Raw genomic sequence first — 19,154 nt, 5'->3', positions numbered from 1 at the left:
TATTATGTAATGGTATATAACGTTATACGTTAGTACGTAATAGTACATAACGTTATACGTGATATGGTAATAGTATATAACGATATACGTTATTACGTAATAGTATACAACGTTATACGATATTACGTAATAGTATATAACGTTATACGTGATGTGGTTATAGTATATAACGTTATACGTGATATAGTAATAGTATATAACGTTATACGTGATATAGTAATAGTATATAACGTTATACGTTATATAGTAATAGTATATAACGTTATACGTTATTACGTAATAGTATATAACGTTATACGTTATTACGTAATAGTATATAACCTTATATGTTATTATGTAATGGTATATAACGTTATACGTTAGTACGTAATAGTACATAACGTTATACGTGATATGGGAATAGTATATAACGATATACGTTATTACGTAATAGTATACAACGTTATACGTTAATACGTAATAGTATATATCGTTATACGTTATATAGTAATAGTATATAACGTTATACGTTATATAGTAATAGTATATAACGTTATACGTTATATAGTAATAGTATGTAACGTTATACGTTATATAGTAATAGTATATAACGTTATACGTGATATGGTAATAGTATATAACGTTATACGTGATATACTAATAGTATATAACGTTATACGTTATATAGTAATAGTATATAACGTTATACGTTATATAGTAATAGTATAGAACGTTATACGTTATATAGTAATAGTATATAACGTTATACGTTATATAGTAATAGTATATAACGTTATACGTTATATAGTAATAGTATATAGCGTTATACGTTATATAGTAATAGTACATAACGTTATACGTTATATAGTAATAGTATATAACGTTATACGTTATATAGTAATAGTATATAACGTTATACGTTATATAGTAATAGTATATAACGTTATACGTTAGTAGGTAATAATATACAACGTTATACGTTATATAGTAATAGTATATAACGTTATACGTTATATAGTAATAGTATATAACGTTATACGTTATATAGTCATAGTATATAACGTTATACGTTATATAGTCATAGTGTATAACGTTATACGTTATATAGTAATAGTATAACACGTTATACGTGATATGGTAATACTATATAACGTTATACGCTATTACGTAATAGTATATAACGTTATACGATAGTACGTAATAGTATATATCGTTATACGTGATATGGTAATACTATATAACGTTATACGCTATTACGTAATAATATATAACGTTATACGTTAATACGTAATAGTATATATCGTTATACGTTATATAGTAATAGTATATAACGATATACGTTATATAGTAATAGTATATAACGTTATACGTTAGTACGTAATAGTATATAACGTTATACGTTATTACGTAATAGTATATAACGTTATACGATAGTACGTAATAGTATAACACGTTATACGTGATATGGTAATAGTATATAACGTTATGCGTTATATAGTAATAGTATATAACGTTATAGGTTATATAGTAATCGTATATAACGTTATACGTTATATAGTAATATTATATAACGTTATACGTTATATAGCAATAGTATAGAACGTTATACGTTATATAGTAATAGTATATAACGTTATACGTTATATAGTAATAGTATATAACGTTATACGTTATATAGTAATAGTATATAACGTTATACGTTATATAGTAATAGTATATAACGTTATATGTTATATAGTAATAGTATGTAACGTTATACGTTAGTACGTAATAGTATATAACGTTATACGTGATATGGTAATAGTATATAACGTTATACGTGATATGGTAATAGTATATAACGTTATACGTGATATACTAATAGTATATAACGTTATACGTTATATAGTAATAGTATATAACGTTATACGTTATATAGTAATAGTATAGAACGTTATACGTTATATAGTAATAGTATATAACGTTATACGTTATATAGTAATAGTATATAACGTTATACGTTATATAGTAATAGTATATAACGTTATACGTTATATAGTAATAGTATATAACGTTATACGTTAGTCCGTAATAATATACAACGTTATACGTTATATAGTAATAGTATATAACGTTCTACGTTATATAGTAATAGTATATAACGTTATACGCTATATAGTAATAGTATATAACGTTATACGTTAGTACGTAATAGTATATAACGTTATACGTTATTACGTAATAGTATATAACGTTATACGATAGTACGTAATAGTATAACACGTTATACGTGATATGGTAATAGTATATAACGTTATGCGTTATATAGTAATAGTATATAACGTTATAGGTTATATAGTAATCGTATATAACGTTATACGTTATATAGTAATATTATATAACGTTATGCGTTATATAGTAATAGTATATAACGCTATACGTTATATAGTAATACTATATAACGTTATATGCTATTGCGTAATAGTATATAACGTTATACGTTAATACGTAATAGCATATATCGTTATACGTTATATAGTAATAGTATATAACGTTATACGTTATATAGTAACAGTATATAACGTTATACGTTAATACGTAATAGTATATAACGTTATACGTGATATGGTAATAGTATATAACGTTATGCGTTATATAGTAATAGTATATAACGTTATACGTTATATAGTAATAGTATATAACGTTATACGTTATATAGTAATAGTATATAACGTTATACGTTATATAGTAGTAGTATATAACGTTATACGTTATATAGTAATAGCATATAACGTTATACGTTATATAGTAGTAGTATATAACGTTATACGTTATATAGTAATAGCATATAACGTTATACGTTAGTACGTAATAATATACAACGTTATACGTGATATGGTAATACTATATAACGTTATACGCTATTACGTAATAGTATATAACGTTATACGTGATATGGTAATAGTATATAACGTTATACGTTATATAGTAATAGTATATAACGTTATACGTTAATACGTAATAGTATATATCGTTATACGTTATATAGTAATAGTATATAACGTTATACGTTATATAGTAGTAGTATATAACGTTATACGTTATATAGTAATAGCATATAACGTTATACGTTAGTACGTAATAATATACAACGTTATACGTGATATGGTAATACTATATAACGTTATACGCTATTACGTAATAGTATATAACGTTATACGTTAATACGTAATATTATATAACCTTATATGTTATTATGTAATGGTATATAACGTTATACGTTAGTACGTAATAGTACATAACGTTATACGTGATATGGTAATAGTATATAACGATATACGTTATTACGTAATAGTATATAACGTTATACGTTATATAGTAATAGTATATAACGTTATACGTTATATGGTAATAGTATATAACGTTATACGTTATATAGTAATAGTATATAACGTTATACGTTATATAGTAATAGTATATAACGTTATACGTTATATAGTAGTAGTATATAACGTTATACGTGATATACTAATAGTATATAACGTTATACGTTATATAGTAATAGTATATAACGTTATACGTTATATAGTAATAGTATAGAACGTTATACGTTATATAGTAATAGTATATAACGTTATACGTTATATAGTAATAGTATATAACGTTATACGTTATATAGTAATAGTATATAGCGTTATACGTTATATAGTAATAGTACATAACGTTATACGTTATATAGTAATAGTATATAACGTTATACGTTATATAGTAATAGTATATAACGTTATACGTTATATAGTAATAGTATATAACGTTATACGTTAGTAGGTAATAATATACAACGTTATACGTTATATAGTAATAGTATATAACGTTATACGTTATATAGTAATAGTATATAACGTTATACGTTATATAGTCATAGTATATAACGTTATACGTTATATAGTCATAGTGTATAACGTTATACGTTATATAGTAATAGTATAACACGTTATACGTGATATGGTAATACTATATAACGTTATACGCTATTACGTAATAGTATATAACGTTATACGATAGTACGTAATAGTATATATCGTTATACGTGATATGGTAATACTATATAACGTTATACGCTATTACGTAATAATATATAACGTTATACGTTAATACGTAATAGTATATATCGTTATACGTTATGTAGTAATAGTATATAACGATATACGTTATATAGTAATAGTATATAACGTTATACGTTAGTACGTAATAGTATATAACGTTATACGTTATTACGTAATAGTATATAACGTTATACGATAGTACGTAATAGTATAACACGTTATACGTGATATGGTAATAGTATATAACGTTATGCGTTATATAGTAATAGTATATAACGTTATAGGTTATATAGTAATCGTATATAACGTTATACGTTATATAGTAATATTATATAACGTTATGCGTTATATAGTAATAGTATATAACGCTATACGTTATATAGTAATACTATATAACGTTATATGCTATTGCGTAATAGTATATAACGTTATACGTTAATACGTAATAGCATATATCGTTATACGTTATATAGTAATAGTATATAACGTTATACGTTATATAGTAACAGTATATAACGTTATACGTTAATACGTAATAGTATATAACGTTATACGTGATATGGTAATAGTATATAACGTTATGCGTTATATAGTAATAGTATATAACGTTATACGTTATATAGTAATAGTATATAACGTTATACGTTATATAGTAATAGTATATAACGTTATACGTTATATAGTAGTAGTATATAACGTTATACGTTATATAGTAATAGCATATAACGTTATACGTTATATAGTAGTAGTATATAACGTTATACGTTATATAGTAATAGCATATAACGTTATACGTTAGTACGTAATAATATACAACGTTATACGTGATATGGTAATACTATATAACGTTATACGCTATTACGTAATAGTATATAACGTTATACGTGATATGGTAATAGCATATAACGTTATACGTTATATAGTAATAGTATATAACGTTATACGTTAATACGTAATAGTATATATCGTTATACGTTATATAGTAATAGTATATAACGTTATACGTTATATAGTAGTAGTATATAACGTTATACGTTATATAGTAATAGCATATAACGTTATACGTTAGTACGTAATAATATACAACGTTATACGTGATATGGTAATACTATATAACGTTATACGCTATTACGTAATAGTATATAACGTTATACGTTAATACGTAATATTATATAACCTTATATGTTATTATGTAATGGTATATAACGTTATACGTTAGTACGTAATAGTACATAACGTTATACGTGATATGGTAATAGTATATAACGATATACGTTATTACGTAATAGTATATAACGTTATACGTTATATAGTAATAGTATATAACGTTATACGTTATATGGTAATAGTATATAACGTTATACGTTATATAGTAATAGTATATAACGTTATACGTTATATAGTAATAGTATATAACGTTATACGTTATATAGTAGTAGTATATAACGTTATACGTTATATAGTAATAGCATATAACGTTATACGTTAGTACGTAATAATATACAACGTTATACGTTATATAGTAATAGTATATAACGTTATACGTGATATGGTAATAGTATATAACGTTATACGTTATATAGTAATAGTATATAACGTTATACGTTAATACGTAATAGTATATATCGTTATACGTTATATAGTAATAGTATATAACGTTATACGTTATATAGTAGTAGTATATAACGTTATACGTTATATAGTAATAGCATATAACGTTATACGTTAGTACGTAATAATATACAACGTTATACGTGATATGGTAATTCTATATAACGTCATACGCTATTACGTAATAGTATATAACGTTATACGTTAATACGTAATAGTATATAACCTTATATGTTATTATGTAATGGTATATAACGTTATACGTTAGTACGTAATAGTACATAACGTTATACGTGATATGGTAGCAGTATATAACGATATACGTTATTACGTAATAGTATATAACGTTATACGTTATATAGTAATAGTATATAACGTTTTACGTTATATGGTAATAGTATATAACGTTATACGTTATATAGTAATAGTATATAACGTTATACGTTATATAGTAATAGTATATAACGTTATACGTTATATAGTAGTAGTATATAACGTTATACGTTATATAGTAATAGCATATAACGTTGTACGTTAGTACGTAATAATATACAACGTTATACGTTATATAGTAATAGTATATAACGTTATACGTTATTACGTAATAGTATATAACGTTATACGTTATTACGTAATATTATATAACCTTATATGTTATTATGTAATGGTATATAACGTTATACGTTAGTACGTAATAGTACATAACGTTATACGTGATATGGGAATAGTATATAACGATATACGTTATTACGTAATAGTATACAACGTTATACGTTAATACGTAATAGTATATATCGTTATACGTTATATGGTAATAGTATATAACGTTATACGTTATATAGTAATAGTATATAACGTTAAACGTTAATACGTTATAGTATATAACGTTATACGTTATATAGTAATAGTATATAACGTTAAACGTTAATACGTAATAGTATATAACGTTATACGTGATATGGTAATAGTATATAACGTTATACGTTATATAGTAATAGTATATAACGTTATACGTTATATGGTAATAGTATATAACGTTATACGTTATATGGTAATAGTATATAACGTTATACGTTATATAGTAATAGTATATAACGTTATACGTTATATAGTAATAGTATATAACGTTATACGTTATATAGTAGTAGTATATAACGTTATACGTTATATAATAATAGCATATAACGTTATACGTTAGTACGTAATAATATACAACGTTATACGTGATATGGTAATACTATATAACGTTATACGCTATTACGTAATAGTATATAACGTTATACGTTAATACGTAATAGTATATAACCTTATATGTTATTATGTAATGGTATATAACGTTATACGTTAGTACGTAGTAGTACATAACGTTATACGTGATATGGTAATATTATATAACGATATACGTTATTACGTAATAGTATATAACGTTATACGTGATATGGTAATAGTATATAACGTTATACGTTATATAGTAATAGTATATAACGTTATACGTTATATAGTAATAGTATATAACGTTATACGTTTTATAGTAATAGTATACGACGTTATACGTTATATAGTAATAGTATAGAACGTTATACGTTATATAGTAATAGTATATAACGTTATACGTTATATGGTAATACTATATAACATTATACGTTATTATGTAATAGTATATAATGTTATACGTTAGTACGAAATAGTACATAACGTTATACGTGATATGGTAATACTATATAACGATATACGTTATTACGTAATAGTATATAACGTTATACGATAGTACGTAATAGTATACAACGTCATACGTGATGTGGTAATAGTATATAACGTTATACGCTATTACGTAATAGTATATGACGTTATACGATAGTACGTAATAGTATATAACGTTATACGTGATATGGTAATACTATATAACGTTATACGCTATTACGTAATAGTATATAACGTTATACGATAATACGTAATAGTATATATCGTTACACGTTATATAGTAATAGTATGAAACGATATACGTTATATAGTAATAGTATAGAACGTTATGCGTTATATAGTAATAGTATATAACGTTATACGTTATATAGTAATAGTATATAACGTCATACGTTATATAGTAATAGTATAGAACGTTATGCGTTATATAGTAATAGTATATAACGTTATACGTTATATAGTAATAGTATAGAACGTTATACGTTATATAGTAATATTATATAACGTTATACGTTATATAGTAATAGTATATAACGTTATACGTTATATAGTAATAGTATATAACGCTATACGTTATATAGTAATAGTATATAACGTTATACGTTATATAGTAATAGTATATAACGTTATACGTTATATAGTAATAGTATATAACGTTATACGTTATATAGTAATAGTATATAACGTTATACGTTAGTAGGTAATAATATACAACGTTATACGTTATATAGTAATAGTATATAACGTTATACGTTATATAGTAATAGTATATAACGTTATACGTTATATAGTCATAGTATATAACGTTATACGTTATATAGTCATAGTGTATAACGTTATACGTTATATAGTAATAGTATAACACGTTATACGTGATATGGTAATACTATATAACGTTATACGCTATTACGTAATAGTATATAACGTTATACGATAGTACGTAATAGTATATATCGTTATACGTGATATGGTAATACTATATAACGTTATACGCTATTACGTAATAATATATAACGTTATACGTTAATACGTAATAGTATATATCGTTATACGTTATATAGTAATAGTATATAACGATATACGTTATATAGTAATAGTATATAACGTTATACGTTAGTACGTAATAGTATATAACGTTATACGTTATTACGTAATAGTATATAACGTTATACGATAGTACGTAATAGTATAACACGTTATACGTGATATGGTAATAGTATATAACGTTATGCGTTATATAGTAATAGTATATAACGTTATAGGTTATATAGTAATAGTATATAACGTTATACGTTATATAGTAATATTATATAACGTTATGCGTTATATAGTAATAGTATATAACGCTATACTTTATATAGTAATACTATATAACGTTATACGCTATTGCGTAATAGTATATAACGTTATACGTTAATACGTAATAGCATATATCGTTATACGCTATATAGTAATAGTATATAACGTTATACGTTATATAGTAACAGTATATAACGTTATACGTTAATACGTAATAGTATATAACGTTATACGTGATATGGTAATAGTATATAACGTTATGCGTTATATAGTAATAGTATATAACGTTATACGTTATATAGTAATAGTATATAACGTTATACGTTATATAGTAATAGTATATAACGTTATACGTTATATAGTAATAGTATATAACGTTATACGTTATATAGTAGTAGTATATAACGTTATACGTTATATAGTAATAGCATATAACGTTATACGTTATATAGTAGTAGTATATAACGTTATACGTTATATAGTAATAGCATATAACGTTATACGTTACTACGTAATAATATACAACGTTATACGTGATATGGTAATACTATATAACGTTATACGCTATTACGTAATAGTATATAACGTTATACGTTAATACGTAATATTATATAACCTTATATGTTATTATGTAATGGTATATAACGTTATACGTTAGTACGTAATAGTACATAACGTTATACGTGATATGGTAATAGTATATAACGATATACGTTATTACGTAATAGTATATAACGTTATACGTTATATAGTAATAGTATATAACGTTATACGTTATATGGTAATAGTATATAACGTTATACGTTATATAGTAATAGTATATAACGTTATACGTTATATAGTAATAGTATATAACGTTATACGTTATATAGTAGTAGTATATAACGTTATACGTTATATAGTAATAGCATATAACGTTATACGTTAGTACGTAATAATATACAACGTTATACGTTATATAGTAATAGTATATAACGTTATACGTGATATGGTAATAGTATATAACGTTATACGTTATATAGTAATAGTATATAACGTTATACGTTAATACGTAATAGTATATATCGTTATACGTTATATAGTAATAGTATATAACGTTATACGTTATATAGTAGTAGTATATAACGTTATACGTTATATAGTAATAGCATATAACGTTATACGTTAGTACGTAATAATATACAACGTTATACGTGATATGGTAATTCTATATAACGTCATACGCTATTACGTAATAGTATATAACGTTATACGTTAATACGTAATAGTATATAACCTTATATGTTATTATGTAATGGTATATAACGTTATACGTTAGTACGTAATAGTACATAACGTTATACGTGATATGGTAGCAGTATATAACGATATACGTTATTACGTAATAGTATATAACGTTATACGTTATATAGTAATAGTATATAACGTTTTACGTTATATGGTAATAGTATATAACGTTATACGTTATATAGTAATAGTATATAACGTTATACGTTATATAGTAATAGTATATAACGTTATACGTTATATAGTAGTAGTATATAACGTTATACGTTATATAGTAATAGCATATAACGTTGTACGTTAGTACGTAATAATATACAACGTTATACGTTATATAGTAATAGTATATAACGTTATACGTTATTACGTAATAGTATATAACGTTATACGTTATTACGTAATATTATATAACCTTATATGTTATTATGTAATGGTATATAACGTTATACGTTAGTACGTAATAGTACATAACGTTATACGTGATATGGGAATAGTATATAACGATATACGTTATTACGTAGTAGTATACAACGTTATACGTTAATACGTAATAGTATATATCGTTATACGTTATATGGTAATAGTATATAACGTTATACGTTATATAGTAATAGTATATAACGTTAAACGTTAATACGTAATAGTATATAACGTTATACGTTATATAGTAATAGTATATAACGTTAAACGTTAATACGTAATAGTATATAACGTTATACGTGATATGGTAATAGTATATAACGTTATACGTTATATAGTAATAGTATATAACGTTATACGTTATATGGTAATAGTATATAACGTTATACGTTATATGGTAATAGTATATAACGTTATACGTTATATAGTAATAGTATATAACGTTATACGTTATATAGTAATAGTATATAACGTTATACGTTATATAGTAGTAGTATATAACGTTATACGTTATATAATAATAGCATATAACGTTATACGTTAGTACGTAATAATATACAACGTTATACGTGATATGGTAATACTATATAACGTTATACGCTATTACGTAATAGTATATAACGTTATACGTTAATACGTAATAGTATATAACCTTATATGTTATTATGTAATGGTATATAACGTTATACGTTAGTACGTAGTAGTACATAACGTTATACGTGATATGGTAATATTATATAACGATATACGTTATTACGTAATAGTATATAACGTTATACGTGATATGGTAATAGTATATAACGTTATACGTTATATAGTAATAGTATATAACGTTATACGTTATATAGTAATAGTATATAACGTTATACGTTTTATAGTAATAGTATACGACGTTATACGTTATATAGTAATAGTATAGAACGTTATACGTTATATAGTAATAGTATATAACGTTATACGTTATATGGTAATACTATATAACATTATACGTTATTATGTAATAGTATATAATGTTATACGTTAGTACGTAATAGTACATAACGTTATACGTGATATGGTAATACTATATAACGATATACGTTATTACGTAATAGTATATAACGTTATACGATAGTACGTAATAGTATACAACGTTATACGTGATGTGGTAATAGTATATAACGTTATACGCTATTACGTAATAGTATATGACGTTATACGATAGTACGTAATAGTATATAACGTTATACGTGATATGGTAATACTATATAACGTTATACGCTATTACGTAATAGTATATAACGTTATACGATAATACGTAATAGTATATATCGTTACACGTTATATAGTAATAGTATGTAACGATATACGTTATATAGTAATAGTATAGAACGTTATGCGTTATATAGTAATAGTATATAACGTTATACGTTATATAGTAATAGTATATAACGTCATACGTTATATAGTAATATTATAGAACGTTATGCGTTATATAGTAATAGTATATAACGTTATACGTTATATAGTAATAGTATAGAACGTTATACGTTATATAGTAATATTATATAACGTTATACGTTATATAGTAATAGTATATAACGTTATACGTTATATAGTAATAGTATATAACGCTATACGTTATATAGTAATAGTATATAACGTTATACGTTAGTACGTAATAATATACAACGTTATGCGTTATATAGTAATAGTATATAACGTTATACGTTATATAGTAATAGTATATAACGTTATACGTTATATAGTAATAGTATATAACGTTATACGTTATATAGTACTAATATACAACGTTATGCGTGATATGGCAATACTATATAACGTTATACGTTATTACGTAATAGTATATAACGTTATACGATAGTACGTAATAGTATATAACGTTGTACGTGATATGGTAATACTATATAACGTTATACGCTATTACGTAATAGTATATAACGTTATACGTTAATACGTAATAGTATATATCGTTATACGTTATATAGTAATAGTATGTAATGATATACGTTATATAGTAATAGTATATAACGTTATACGTTATATAGTAATAGTATATAACGTTATACGTTAGTACGTAATAGTATATAACGTTATACGTTATATAGTAATAGTATATAACGTTATACGTTATATAGTAATAGTATATAACGTTATACGTTATATAGTAATAGTGTGTAACGTTATACGTTAGTACGTGATAGTATATAACGTGATACGTGATATGGTAATAGTATATAACGTTATACGTTATATATTATTAGTATATAACGTTATACGTTATATAGCAATAGTATAGAACGTTATACGTTATATAGTAATAGTATTTAACGTTATACGTTATATAGTAATAGTGTGTAACGTTATACGTTAGTACGTAATAGTATATAACGTGATACGTGATATGGTAATAGTATATAACGTTATACGTGATATAGTAATAGTATATAACGTTATACGTTAATACGTAATAGTATATATCGTTATACGTTATATAGTAATAGTATATAACGTTATACGTTATATAGTAATAGTATATAACGTTATACGTTATATAGTAATAGTATATAACGTTAAACGTTAATACGTAATAGTATATAACGTTATACGTTATATAGTAATAGTATATAACGTTAAACGTTAATACGTATTAGTATATAACGTTATACGTGTTATGGTAATAGTATATAACGTTATACGTTATATAGTAATAGTATATAACGTTATACGTTATATAGTAGTAGTATATAACGTTATACGTTATATAGTAATAGCATATAACGTTATACGTTAGTACGTAATAATATACAACGTTATACGTGATATGGTAATACTATATAACGTTATACGCTATTACGTAATAGTATATAACGTTATACGTTAATACGTAATAGTATATAACCTTATATGTTATTATGTAATGGTATATAACGTTATACGTTAGTACGTAGTAGTACATAACGTTATACGTGATATGGTAATAGTATATAACGATATACGTTATTACGTAATAGTATATAACGTTATACGTTATATAGTAATAGTATATAACGTTATACGTTATATAGTAATAGTATATAACGTTAAACGTTAATACGTAATAGTATATAACGTTATACGTTATATAGTAATAGTATATAACGTTAAACGTTAATACGTAATAGTATATAACGTTATACGTGATATGGTAACAGTATATAACGTTATACGTTATATAGTAATAGTATATAACGTTATACGTTATATAGTAATAGTGTATAACGTTATACGATATATAGTAATAGTATATAACGTTATACGTTAGTACGTAATAGTATATAACGTTATACGTTATTACGTAATAGTATATAACCTTATATGTTATTATGTAATGGTATATAACGTTATACGTTAGTACGTAATAGTACATAACGTTATACGTGATATGGTAATAGTATATAACGATATACGTTATTACGTAATGGTATACAACGTTATACGATAGTACGTAATAGTATATAACGTTATACGTGATGTGGTAATAGTATATAACGTTATACGTGATATAGTAATAGTATATAACGTTATACGTGATATAGTAATAGTATATAACGTTATACGTTATATAGTAATAGTATATAACGTTATGCGTTATATAGTAATAGTATATAACGTTATACGTTATTACGTAATAGTATATAACGTTATACGTTATTACGTAATAGTATATAACCTTATATGTTATTATGTAATGGTATATAACGTTATACGTTAGTACGTAATAGTACATAACGTTATACGTGATATGGTAATACTATATAACGTTATACGCTATTACGTAATAGTATATAACGTTATACGATAGTACGTAATAGTATATAACGTTATACGTGATATGGTAATACTATATAACGTTATACGCTATTACGTAATAGTATATAACGTTATACGTTAATACGTAATAGTATATATCGTTATACGTTATATAGTAATAGTATATAACGATATACGTTACATAGTAATAGTATATAACGTTATACGTTAGTGCGTAATAGTATATAACGTTATACGTTATTACGTAATAGTATTCAACGTTATACGTTATATGGTAATAATATACATCGTTATACGTTATATAGTAATAATATATAACGTTATACGTTATATAGTAATAGTATATAACGTCATACGTTATATACTAATAGCATATAACGTTATACGTTATATAGTAATAGTATATAACGTTATACGTTAGTACGTAATAGTATATAACGTTATACGTTATATAGTAATAGTATATAACGTTATACATTATATAGCAATAGTATAGAACGTTATACGTTATATAGTAATAGTATATAACGTCATACGTTATATACTAATAGCATATAACGTTATACGTTATATAGTAATAGTATATAACGTTATACGTTAGTACGTAATAGTATATAACGTTATACGTTATATAGTAACAGTATATAACGTTATACATTAGTACGTAATAGTATATAACGTTATACGTTAGTACGTAATAGTACATAACGTTATACGTGATATGGTAATACTATATAACGTTATACGCTATTACGTAATAGTATATGACGTTATACGATAGTACGTAATAGTATATAACGTTATACGTGATATGGTAATACTATATAACGTTATACGCTATTACGTAATAGTATATAACGTTATACGTGATATGGTAATAGTATATAACGTTATACGTGATATAGTAATAGTATATAACGTTATACGTTATATAGTAATAGTATATAACGTTATACGTTTTATAGTAATAGTATAGAACGTTATACGTTAGTACGTAATAGTATATAACGTTATACGTTATTACGTAATAGTATATAACCTTATATGTTATTATGTAATGGTATATAACGTTATACGTTAGTACGTAATAGTACATAACGTTATACGTGATATGGTAATAGTATATAACGATATACGTTATTACGTAATGGTATACAACGTTATACGATAGTACGTAATAGTATATAACGTTATACGTGATGTGGTAATAGTATATAACGTTATACGTGATATAGTAATAGTATATAACGTTATACGTGATATAGTAATAGTATATAACGTTATACGTTATATAGTAATAGTATATAACGTTATACGTGATATACTAATAGTATATAACGTTATACGTTATATAGTAATAGTATATAACGTTATACGTTATATAGCAATAGTATAGAACGTTATACGTTATATAGTAATAGTATATAACGTCATACGTTATATACTAATAGCATATAACGTTATACGTTATATAGTAATAGTATATAACGTTATACGTTAGTACGTAATAGTATATAACGTTATACGTTATATAGTAATAGTATATAACGTTATACATTAGTACGTAATAGTATATAACGTTATACGTTAGTACGTAATAGTACATAACGTTATACGTTAGTACGTAATAGTATATAACGTTATACGTTAGTGCGTAATAGTATATAACGTTATACGTTATTACGTAATAGTATTCAACGTTATACGTTATATGGTAATAATATACATCGTTATACGTTATATAGTAATAATATATAACGTTATACGTTATATAGTAATAGTATATAACGTTATACGATATATAGTAATAGTATATAACGTTATACGATATATAGTAATAGTATATAACGTTATACGTTATATAGTAATAGTATATAACGTTATACGTTATATAGTAATAGTATGTAACGTTATGCGTTAGTACGTAATAGTATATAACGTTATACGTGATATGGTAATAGTTTATAACGTTATACGTGATATACTAATAGTATATAACGTTATACGTTATATAGTAATAGTATATAACGTTATACGTTATATAGCAATAGTATAGAACGTTATACGTTATATAGTAATAGTATATAACGTCATACGTTATATACTAATAGCATATAACGTTATACGTTATATAGTAATAGTATATAACGTTATACGTTAGTACGTAATAGTATATAACGTTATACGTTATATAGTAATAGTATATAACGTTATACATTAGTACGTAATAGTATATAACGTTATACGTTAGTACGTAATAGTACATAACGTTATACGTTAGTACGTAATAGTATATAACGTTATACGTTATATAGTCATAGTATATAACGTTATACGTTATATAGTAATAGTATATAACGTTATACGTTATATAGTAATAGTATATAACGTTATACGTTATATAGTAATAGTATGTAACGTTATGCGTTAGTACGTAATAGTATATAACGTTATACGTGATATGGTAATAGTTTATAACGTTATACGTGATATACTAATAGTATATAACGTTATACGTTATATAGTAATAGTATATAACGTTATACGTTATATAGCAATAGTATAGAACGTTATACGTTATATAGTAATAGTATATAACGTCATACGTTATATACTAATAGCATATAACGTTATACGTTATATAGTAATAGTATATAACGTTATACGTTAGTACGTAATAGTATATAACGTTATACGTTATTACGTAATAGTATATAACCTTATATGTTATTATGTAATGGTATATAACGTTATACGTTAGTACGTAATAGTACATAACGTTATACGTGATATGGTAATAGTATATAACGATATACGTTATTACGTAATGGTATACAACGTTATACGATAGTACGTAATAGTATATAACGTTATACGTGATGTGGTAATAGTATATAACGTTATACGTGATATAGTAATAGTATATAACGTTATACGTGATATAGTAATAGTATATAACGTTATACGTTATATAGTAATAGTATATAACGTTATGCGTTATATAGTAATAGTATATAACGTTATACGTTATTACGTAATAGTATATAACGTTATACGTTATTACGTAATAGTATATAACCTTATATGTTATTATGTAATGGTATATAACGTTATACGTTAGTACGTAATAGTACATAACGTTATACGTGATATGGTAATACTATATAACGTTATACGCTATTACGTAATAGTATATAACGTTATACGATAGTACGTAATAGTATATAACGTTATACGTGATATGGTAATACTATATAACGTTATACGCTATTACGTAATAGTATATAACGTTATACGTTAATACGTAATAGTATATATCGTTATACGTTATATAGTAATAGTATATAACGATATACGTTATATAGTAATAGTATATAACGTTATACGTTAGTGCGTAATAGTATATAACGTTATACGTTATTACGTAATAGTATTCAACGTTATACGTTATATGGTAATAATATACATCGTTATACGTTATATAGTAATAATATATAACGTTATACGTTATATAGTAATAGTATATAACGTTATACGATATATAGTAATAGTATATAACGTTATACGATATATAGTAATAGTATATAACGTTATACGTTATATAGTAATAGTATAGAACGTTATGCGTTATATAGTAATAGTATATAACGTTATACGTTATATAGTAATAGTATAGAACGTTATACGTTATATAGTAATAGTATATAACGTTATACGTTATATAGTAATAGTATATAACGTTATACGTTATATAGTAATAGTATATAACGTTATACGTTATATAGTAATAGTATATAACGTTATACGTTATATAGTAATAGTATATAACGTTATACGTTAGTACGTAATAATATACAACGTTATGCGTTATATAGTAATAGTATATAACGTTATACGTTATATAGTAATAGTATATAACGTTATACGTTATATAGTAATAGTATATAACGTTATACGTTATATAGTACTAATATACAACGTTATGCGTGATATGGCAATACTATATAACGTTATACGTTATTACGTAATAGTATATAACGTTATACGATAGTACGTAATAGTATATAACGTTGTACGTGATATGGTAATACTATATAACGTTATACGCTATTACGTAATAGTATATAACGTTATACGTTATTACGTAATAGTATATATCGTTATACGTTATATAGTAATAGTATGTAATGATATACGTTATATAGTAATAGTATATAACGTTATACGTTATATAGTAATAGTATATAACGTTATACGTTATATAGTAATAGTATTTAACGTTATACGTTAGTACGTAATAGTATATAACGTTATACGTGATATGGTAATAGTATATAACGTTATACGTTATATAGTAATAGTATATAACGTTATACGTTATATAGCAATAGTATAGAACGTTATACGTTATATAGTAATAGTATATAACGTTATACGCTATATAGTAATAGTATATAACGTTATACGTTATATAGTAATAGTATATAACGTTATACGTTATATAGTAATAGTATATAACGTTATACGTTATATAGTAATAGTATATAACGTTATACGTTGTATAGTAATAGTATGTAACGTTATACGTTAGTACGTAATAGTATATAACGTTATACGTGATATGGTAATAGTATATAACGTTATACGTGATATACTAATAGTATATAACGTTATACGTTATATAGTAATAGTATATAACGTTATACGTTATATAGCAATAGTATAGAACGTTATACGTTATATAGTAATAGTATGTAACGTTATACGTTAGTACGTAATAGTATATAACGTTATACGTGATATGGTAATAGTTTATAACGTTATACGTGATATACTAACAGTATATAACGTTATACGTTATATAGTAATAGTATATAACGTTATACGTTATATAGCAATAGTATAGAACGTTATACGTTATATAGTAATAGTATATAACGTTATACGTTATATACTAATAGT

This window comes from Bombus terrestris, chromosome 3 (assembly GCF_910591885.1).
Source record: "Bombus terrestris chromosome 3, iyBomTerr1.2, whole genome shotgun sequence".
In the NCBI taxonomy this organism is placed as follows: domain Eukaryota; kingdom Metazoa; phylum Arthropoda; class Insecta; order Hymenoptera; family Apidae; genus Bombus; species Bombus terrestris.
The sequence above is the reverse complement of the archived record's forward strand: the minus strand, read 5'-3'. Positions refer to the sequence as shown.